At 38.3% G+C, this 9196-nt stretch overlaps 2 non-coding genes across 2 annotated transcripts in view; both read left to right on the top strand.

The window, feature by feature from the left end:
- The window catches only part of LOC148552961 (small nucleolar RNA R71), a 109-nt gene extending 39 nt beyond the window's left edge, over window positions 1–70 (top strand). The window contains exon 1 of the small nucleolar RNA XR_015893090.1: window positions 1–70. This exon is cut by the window's left edge and continues 39 nt beyond it. This is a non-coding gene — a small nucleolar RNA (small nucleolar RNA R71).
- A 5741-nt stretch (window positions 71–5811) lies between these two features.
- Window positions 5812–5919, top strand: LOC148552960 (small nucleolar RNA R71). The gene has a single exon (XR_015893808.1). It is a non-coding gene; the product is annotated as a small nucleolar RNA R71 (small nucleolar RNA).
- The last annotated feature ends 3277 nt before the right edge of the window (window positions 5920–9196 follow it).

Below are 9196 nucleotides of genomic sequence, written 5' to 3'. Positions count from 1 at the left end.
ATTTCTCACATGCCTCATAGAGGGATTCTCCATCTTTCTGTCTGAAGGTATGGACATCTACCCTAAGCTTACTCAGCTTCTGAGGTGGAAAGAACTTGGTCAGAAATCCAATGAACACCTTCTCCCATGTGTCCAAGCTCTCATTGGGTTGAGAATCAAGCCACTGCTTTGCTCTATCCCTTACAGCAAAAGGGAAGAGCATGAGCTTGTAAACCTTAGGGTTTACTCCATTCGTCTTAACTGTGTCACAAATCTGCAGGAAGTCAGATATGAATTTATTAGGTTCCTCCTACAAGAGTCCATGAAACTGATAGTTCTGCTGCACCAGAGTGACTGGTGCACGAAATTGTGATCTCCAGGTTCTAACAAATCCTGGTAATGGCTCCAAAGCTTGGTGCTCTGATCTTAATTCATAATTGTCACAACTTCGATACAACTAACCAGCAAGTGCACTGGGTCGTCCAAGTAATACCTTACGTGAGTAAGGGTCGAATCCCACAGAGATTGTTGGTATGAAGCAAGCTATGGTCACCTTGTAAATCTCAGTCAGGCGGATTTAAACATGATACTTTATTAGATTAAAATAAACAATAAAAGGGATAGAGATACTTATGTAGATTCATTGGCAGGAATTTCAGATAAGCGAATGGAGATGCTTTTCGTTCCTCTGAACCTCTGCTTTCCTGCTATCTTCATCCAATCAGTCTTACTCCTTTCCATGGCTGGCTGTATGCAAGGGCATCACCGTTGTCAGTGGCTACATCCCCTCCTCTCAGTGAATCATATGCTCACGCACCCTGTCACGGCACAGCTATTCATCTGTCGGTTCCCGATCATGCTGGAATAGGATTTACTATCCTTTTGCGTCTGTCACTAACGCCCAACAATCGCGAGTTTGAAGCTCGTCACAGTCATTCAATCATTGAATCCTACTCAGAATACCACAGACAAGGTTTAGACCTTCCGGATTCTCTTGAATGCCGCCATCATTCTAGCTTACGCCACGAAGATTCTGGTTAGGAGATCTAAGAGATATTCATTCTAGCTTAATTCATGTAGAACAGAAGTGTTTGTCAGGCACGCGTTCATAAGGGGGAAGGTGATGAGCATCACACATAATCATCACCTTCATCACGTTCTTGGGTGCGAATGGATATCTTAGAAGCGAAATAAGAGGAATTGAATAGAAAACAGTAGTACTTGCATTAATCTTTGAGGAACAGCAGAACTCCACACCTTAATCTATGGAGTGTAGAAACTCTACCGTTAAAAATACATAAGTGAAAGGTCCAGGCATGGCCGAGAGGCCAGCCCCTCTGATCTAAGAACCAGGCGTCCAAAGATGTCTAATACAATAGTAAAAGGTCCTATTTATAATGAACTAGTCACTAGGGTTTACATGAGTAAGTAATTGATGAATAAATCCACTTCCGGGGCCCACTTGGTGTGTGTTTGGGCTGAGCCTAAGTGTTGCACGTGCAGAGGCCATTTGTGGAGTTGAACGCCAAGTTCTGTGCCAGTTTGGGCGTTCAACTCTGGTTTTGGATCCTTTTCTGGCGCTGGACGCCAGATTTGGGCAGAAGGCTGGCGTTGAACGCCAGTTTACGTCGTCAATTCTTGTCCAAAGTATGGACTATTATATATTTCTGGAAAGCCCTGGATGTCTACTTTCCAACGCAATTGGAAGCGCGCCATTTCGAGTTCTGTAGCTCCAGAAAATCCACTTTGAGTGCAGGGAGGTCAGAATCCAACAGCATCAGCAGTCCTTTTTCAACCTCTGAATCTGATTTTTGCTCAAGTCCCTCAATTTCAGCCAGAAAATACCTGAAATCACAGAAAAACATACAAACTCATAGTAAAGTCCAGAAATGTGAATTTAACACAAAATCTATTAAAAACATCCCTAAAAGTAACTAGATCCTACTAAAAACATATTAAAAACAATGTCAAAAAGCGTATAAATTATCCGCTCATCACAACACCAAACTTAAATTGTTGCTTGTCCCCAAGCAACTGAAAATCAAAATAGGATAAAAAGAATAGAATATACTATAAATTCCAAACTATCAATGAAACATAGCTCCAATCATATGAGCGGGACTTACAGCTTTTTGCCTCTTGAATAGTTTTGGCATCTCACTTTATCCATTGAGGTTCAGAATGATTGGCTTCTATAGGAACTCAGAGTTTGGATAGTGTTATTAATTCTCCTAGTTCAGTATGATGATTCTTGAACACAGCTTCTTTATGAGTCTTGGCCGTGGCCCTAAGCACTTTGTTTTCCAGTATTACCACCGGATACATAAATGCCACAGACACATAATTGGGTGAACCTTTTCAGATTGTGACTCAGCTTTGCTAAAGTCCCCAATTAGAGGTGTCCAGGGTTCTTAAGCACACTCTTTGTTTTTGCTTTGGACCTTGACTTTAACCGCTCAGTCTCAAGTTTTCACTTGACACCTACACGCCACAAGCACATGGTTAGGGACAGCTTGGTTTAGCCGCTTAGACCAGGATTTTATTCCTTTAGGCCCTCCTATCCACTGATGCTCAAAGCCTTGGGATCCTTTTTATTTGCCCTTGCCTTTTAGTTTTAAGGGTTATTGGCTTTTTCTGCTTGCTTTTTTTCTTTCTATTTTTTTTCTATATTTTTTTTTTCGCCTATTTTTTTCTTTTTCTTTTTTTTTCTGCAAGCTTTGTTTTTTTTGCTGCTTTTTCTTGCTTCAAGAATCATTTTTATGATTTTTCAGATTATCAAATAACATGTCTCCTAGTCATCATTCTTTCAAGAGCCAACATATTTAACATTCTTAAACAACAACTTCAAAAGACATATGCACTGTTCAAGCATACATTCAGAAAACAAGAAGCATTGTCACCACATCAATATAATTAAACTAAGTTCAAGGATAAATTCGAAACTCATGTACTTCTTGTTCTTTTGAATTAAAACATTTTTCATTTAAGAGAGGTGATGGATTCATAGGACATTCATATCTTTAAGGCAGAGTTACTAACTACTAATGATCATGTAATGAAGACGCAAACATAGATAAGCACATAACATAGAAAATGAAAAACAGAGAAAGTAAGAATAAGGAATGAGTCCACCTTAGTGATGTCCTTGAGCTCTTCTATGTCTCTTCCTTGTCTTTGCTGCTCCTCCTTCATTGCTTTTAGATCTTCTCTGATTTCATGAAGGATGATGGAGTGCTCTTGATGTTCCACCCTTAGTTGCTTCCAATAATTGTGTGGAAGAAAATGTATCCCCTGAGGTATCTCAGGGATCTCTTGATTTGCAGTCAAATGTTCTACCACTGAGCTTTAGACCCTTGATGGAAGCTTTTGTCTTCCCTTTCCTCTTTCTAGAGGCTTCTCTGGCCTTAGGTGCCATCAATGGTTATGGAAAAAAACAAAAAAGCTATGCTTTTTACCACACCAAACTTAGAATGTTGCTCGCCCTCGAGCAAAAGAAGAAAGAATAGAAGAATAAGAAGAAGATATGGAGGAGATGGAGGGAGTGTGTATTCGGCCATATGGGTGGGATTGGGTGGGAGAGAGATGTTGAATTTTGAAGGTAGTGGGTGTATGGATGTGAGTGGTAAATGGAAAACAGAAGGGATGATCATGAATGGAAAGAGAGATGATGAGGTAGGTGGGGATCCTGTGGGGTCCACAGATCCTGGGATGATCCTGTGGGGTCCACAGATCCTGAGGTGTCAAGGCATTTACATCCCTGCACCAAATTAGGCATATAAAATGCCCTTGCACACAACTCTGGGCGTTCAGCGCCAGGTTGGTGCCCATTTTGGGCGTTCAACGCCCATTTGCTGCCATTTCTGGCGTTGAACGCCAGAACCATGCTTGTTCTGGGCGTTCAGCGCCAGAACTATGCTCTGTTCTGGCGTTTGAACGCCAGACAGATGCTCCTCCAGGGTGTGATTTTTCTTCTGCTGTTTTTGATTCTGTTTTTTATTTTTTTTTTGTTTATTTTGTGACTCCACATGATCATGAACCTAAGAAAACATGAAAAACAATAAAAATAAGAATTAGATAAACATTGGGTTGCCTCCCAACAAGCGCTTCTTTAATGTCAATAGCTTGACAGTGGGCTCTCATGGAGCCTCACAGATGTGCAGAGATTTGTTGAGACTCTCCAACACCAAACTTAGAGTTTGGATATGGGAGTTCAACACCAAACTTAGAGTTTGGTTGTGGCCTCCCAACACCAAACTTAGAGTTTGACTGTGGGGGCTCTGGTTGACTCTGCTTGGAGAGAAGCTTTTTCTGCTTCCTCTCCATGGTTGTAGAGGGAGATCCTTGAGTTTTAAACACAAGGGAGTCCTCATTCCATTGAAGGACTATTTCACCTCTGTCAACATCAATCACAGCTCTTGCTGTGGCCAGGAAAGGTCTTCCTAGGATGATGGATTCATCCTCTTTCTTTCCAGTATCCAGGACTATGAAATCAGCAGGGATGTAAAGGCCCTCAACCTTTACTAATACATCTTCTACTTGTCCATAAGCCTGTTTTCTTGAGCTGTCTGCCATCTCTAGTGAGATTTTAGCAGCTTGCACCCCATAGATTCCCAATTTCTCTATTACAGAGAGGGGCATGAGGTTTATTCCTGAACCAAGGTCACACAGAGCCTTAAAGATCATGGTGCCTATGGTACAGGGTATTATGAACTTTCCAGGATCCTGTCTCTTCTGAGGCAATGTCAGTTGATCCAGATCACTTAGTTCATTGATGAACAAGGGATGTTCAACTTCCCAAGCATCAATGCCAAATAATTTGCCATTCAGCTTCATGATTGCACCAAGAAACTTGGCAGTTTGCTCTTCAGTAACATCCTCATTCTCTTCAGAAGAGGAATACTCATCAGAGCTCATGAAGGGCATAAGGAGGTTCAATGGAAGCTCTATGGTCTCTAGATGAGCCTCAGAGTCCTTTGATTCCCCAGAGGGAAGCTCCTTGTTGATCACTGAACGTCCCAGGAGGTCTTCCTCCTTGGGATTCACGTCCTCTCCTTCCCTTACAGGTTCGGCCATGGCACTTATGTCAATGACCTTGCACTCTCCTTTTGGGTTCTCTTCTGTATTGCTTGGGAGAGTACTAGGAGGGATTTCAGTGATCCTTTTACTCAGCTGGCCCACTTGTGCTTCCAGATTTCTAATGGAAGATCTTGTTTCATTCATGAAACTTACAGTGGCCTTAGATAGATCAGAGACTAGATTTGCTAAATTAGAAGCATTTTGTTCAGAGTTCTCTGTCTGTTGCTGAGTGAATGATGGAAAAGGTTTGCTATTGCTAAACCTGTTTCTTCCACCATTATTAAAGCCTTCTTGGGGCTTTTGATCCTTCCATGAGAAATTTGGATGATTTCTCCATGTTGAGTTATAGGTGTTTCCATAAGGTTCACCTAAGTAATTTACCTCTGCTATTGCAGGGTTCTCAGGATCATAGGCTTCTTCTTCAGAAGATGCCTCTTGAGTACTGTTGGATGCAGCTTGCATTCCATGCAGACTCTGAGAGATCATATTGACTTGCTGAGTCAATATTTTATTCTGAGCCAATATGGCATTCAGAGTATCAACTTCAAGAACTCCCTTCTTCATAGGCGTCCCATTACTCACAGGATTCCTTTCAGAAGTGTACATGAACTGGTTATTAGCAACCATGTCAATGAGTTCTTGAGCTTCTGCAGGCATTTTCTTTAGGTGAATGGATCCACCTGCAGAAGTGTCCAGTGACATCTTTGATAGCTCAGATAAACCATCATAGAATATATCCAGGATGGTCCATTCTGAAAGCATGTCAGAAGGACACTTTTTGGTCAACTGTTTGTATCTTTCCCAAGCTTCATAGAGAGATTCACCTTCTTTCTGTCTGAAGGTTTGAACATCAGCTCTAAGCTTGCTCAGCTTTTGAGGAGGAAAGTACTTGGCTAAGAAAGCCGTGACCAGCTTATCCCAAGAGTTCAGGCTGTCTTTAGGTTGAGAATCCAACCATAATCTAGCTCTGTCTCTTACAGCAAAAGGGAAAAGCATGAGCCTGTAGACTTCAGGATCTACTCCATTAGTCTTAACAGTATCACATATCTACAAGAATTCAGTTAAGAACTGAAAAGGATCTTCAGATGGAAGTCCATGAAACTTGCAGTTCTGCTGCATTAGAGAAACTAATTGAGGTTTCAGCTCAAAATTGTTTGCTCCAATGGCAGGAATGGAGATGCTTCTTCCATGTAAATTGGAATTAGGTGCAGTAAAGTCACCAAGCATTCTCCTTGCATTGTTGTTGGGTTCGGCTGCCATCTCCTTTACTTGTTCGAAATTTTCAATCAAGTTGTCTCTGGATTGTTGTAATTTAGCTTCTCTTAATTTTCTCTTCAGAGTCCTTTCAGGTTCTGGATCAGCTTCAACAAGAATGCCTTTTTCTCTGTCCCTGCTCATAAGAAAGAGGAGAACAAAAGAAAAGAAGAAGAAATTCGAACACAAATAGAGTAGGGGGTTCGAATTTGGTGATGATGTGAGGAAGTAATGTTAGTTAATGAATGAATAAATAGAATAGGATGAGAGAGAGGGGGGGAATTTTCGAAAATTATTTTTGAAAAGGAGTTAGTGATTTTTGAAAATTGGTTTTTGAAAGTTGTTAGTATTTTTTTTTTTTTCGAAATTTTTGAAATTAAAAATAAAAAATAAAAATAATTAGTTAATTAAAAAGAAATTTTTGAAAAAGGGGAAGATATTTTCGAAAATTGGAGAGAGAGAGTTAGTTAGGTGGTTTTGAAAAAGTTAAGAAACAAACAAAAAGTTAGTTAGTTAGTTGAAACAAATTTTGAAAAGATAGGAAGTTAGGAAGTTAGAAAAGATATTTTGAAAAGATATTTTTGAAAAAGAAGGAAGATATTTTCGAAAATTAGAGAGAGAGAGTTAGTTAGGAGGTTTTGAAAAAGTTAAGAAACAAACAAAAAGTTAGTTAGTTAGTTGAAACAAATTTTGAAAAGATAAGAAGTTGGGAAGTTAGAGAAGATATTTTGAAATCAAATTTTGAAAAAGATAAGATAAGAAGATAATATTTTTTTTTGAAAAGATATGATAGAAATTAGTTTTTGAAAAAGATTTGATTTTTAAAATCACAATTAATGACTTGATTCATAAGAAATCACAAGATATGATTCTAGAACTTAAAGTTTGAATCTTTCTTAACAAGCAAGTAACAAACTTCAAATTTTTGAATCAAAACATTAATTGTTTATGTTATTTTCGAAAATTTAATACAAAAATAAGAAAAAGATTTTTGAAAAATATTTTTGGAATTTTCGAAAATAACTAAGAATTTTGAAAAAGATTTGATTTTTGAAAAAGATTTTGAAAAAGATAAGATTTTCAAATTGAAAATTTGATTTGACTCATAAGAAACAATTTGATTTTAAAAATTTTTGAAAAAGTCAATCCAAATTTTCGAATTTGAGGAGAGAAAAAGGGAAAGATATTTTTTGATTTTTGAATTTTTATGATGCAAGAGAAAAACACTAAAAGGATGCAATGCATGAAATTTTTAGATCAAAACAATGAATGCATGCAAGAATGCTATGAATGTTAAGATGAACACCAAGAACACTATGAAGAACATGATGAACATCAAGAACATTTTTTTGAAAAATTTTTAATGCAAAGAAAACATGCAAGACACCAAACTTAGAATTCTTTAATGCTTACGCACTAAGAATTCAAGAATGCATATGATAAACATGAAAAGACACAAAACAAAAAATCATCAAGATCAAACAAGAAGACTTACCAAGAACAACTTGAAGATCATGAAGAACACTATGAATGCATGATATTTTTGAAAAAATGCAAGATGCATATGCAAGTGACACCAAACTTATGATATGACTCAAGACTCAAACAAGAAACACAAAATATTTTTTATTTTTATGATTTTATGATTTTTTTGGATTTTTAACTTATATTTTTCGAAAATTATTTAAAAAAAAAAGAAAAATAAGGATTCAAAATTTTTAATATGAATTCCAGGAATCTTATGCTCTAAAGCTCCAATCAAAGGGTCAGGCATGGCTTAATAGCCAGCCAAGCTTTAGTATGTAACTCAGACATGACACGCCTGACATTCCTTGCATTCAACAGCCAATTGGCTAAGAAAGACAAAGAAGCTCTTCTCTTGAGTATAAGGATTGAGACATGGCTTTACAGCCAGCCAGGCTCCAACATGCTTCATGAAACACTAGAATTCATTCTTAAAAATTCTGAAGCCATAGAATAATTTATTTTTGAAAACATTTTTATTTTTTTTTTCTCGAAAACAGATGAGAAAATTTTGAAAATATTTTTGAAAAATTTTTGAAAAGAAAATAAAAAGAAAATTACCTAATCTGAGCAACAAGATGAACCGTCAGTTGTCCAAACTCAAACAATCCCCGGCAACGGCGCCAAAAACTTGGTGCACGAAATTGTGATCTCCAGGTTCTAACAAATCCTGGTAATGGCTCCAAAGCTTGGTGCTCTGATCTTAATTCATAATTGTCACAACTTCGATACAACTAACCAGCAAGTGCACTGGGTCGTCCAAGTAATACCTTACGTGAGTAAGGGTCGAATCCCACGGAGATTGTTGGTATGAAGCAAGCTATGGTCACCTTGTAAATCTCAGTCAGGCGGATTTAAACATGATACTTTATTAGATTAAAATAAACAATAAAAGGGTTAGAGATACTTATGTAGATTCATTGGCAGGAATTTCAGATAAGCGAATGGAGATGCTTTTCGTTCCTCTGAACCTCTGCTTTCCTGCTATCTTCATCCAATCAGTCTTACTCCTTTCCATGGCTGGCTGTATGCAAGGGCATCACCGTTGTCAGTGGCTACATCCCCTCCTCTCAGTGAATCATATGCTCACGCACCCTGTCACGGCACGGCTATTCATCTGTCGGTTCCCGATCATGCTGGAATAGGATTTACTATCCTTTTGCGTCTGTCACTAACGCCCAACAATCGCGAGTTTGAAGCTCGTCACAGTCATTCAATCATTGAATCCTACTCAGAATACCACAGACAAGGTTTAGACCTTCCGGATTCTCTTGAATGCCGCCATCATTCTAGCTTACGCCACGAAGATTCTGGTTAGGAGATCTAAGAGATACTCATTCTAGCTTAATTCATGTAGAACAGA

This window comes from Arachis ipaensis, chromosome B7 (assembly GCF_059453495.1).
Source record: "Arachis ipaensis isolate K30076 ecotype BB chromosome B7, ASM5945349v1, whole genome shotgun sequence".
In the NCBI taxonomy this organism is placed as follows: domain Eukaryota; kingdom Viridiplantae; phylum Streptophyta; class Magnoliopsida; order Fabales; family Fabaceae; genus Arachis; species Arachis ipaensis.
This window is presented reverse-complemented; position numbering and strand designations above follow the sequence as displayed.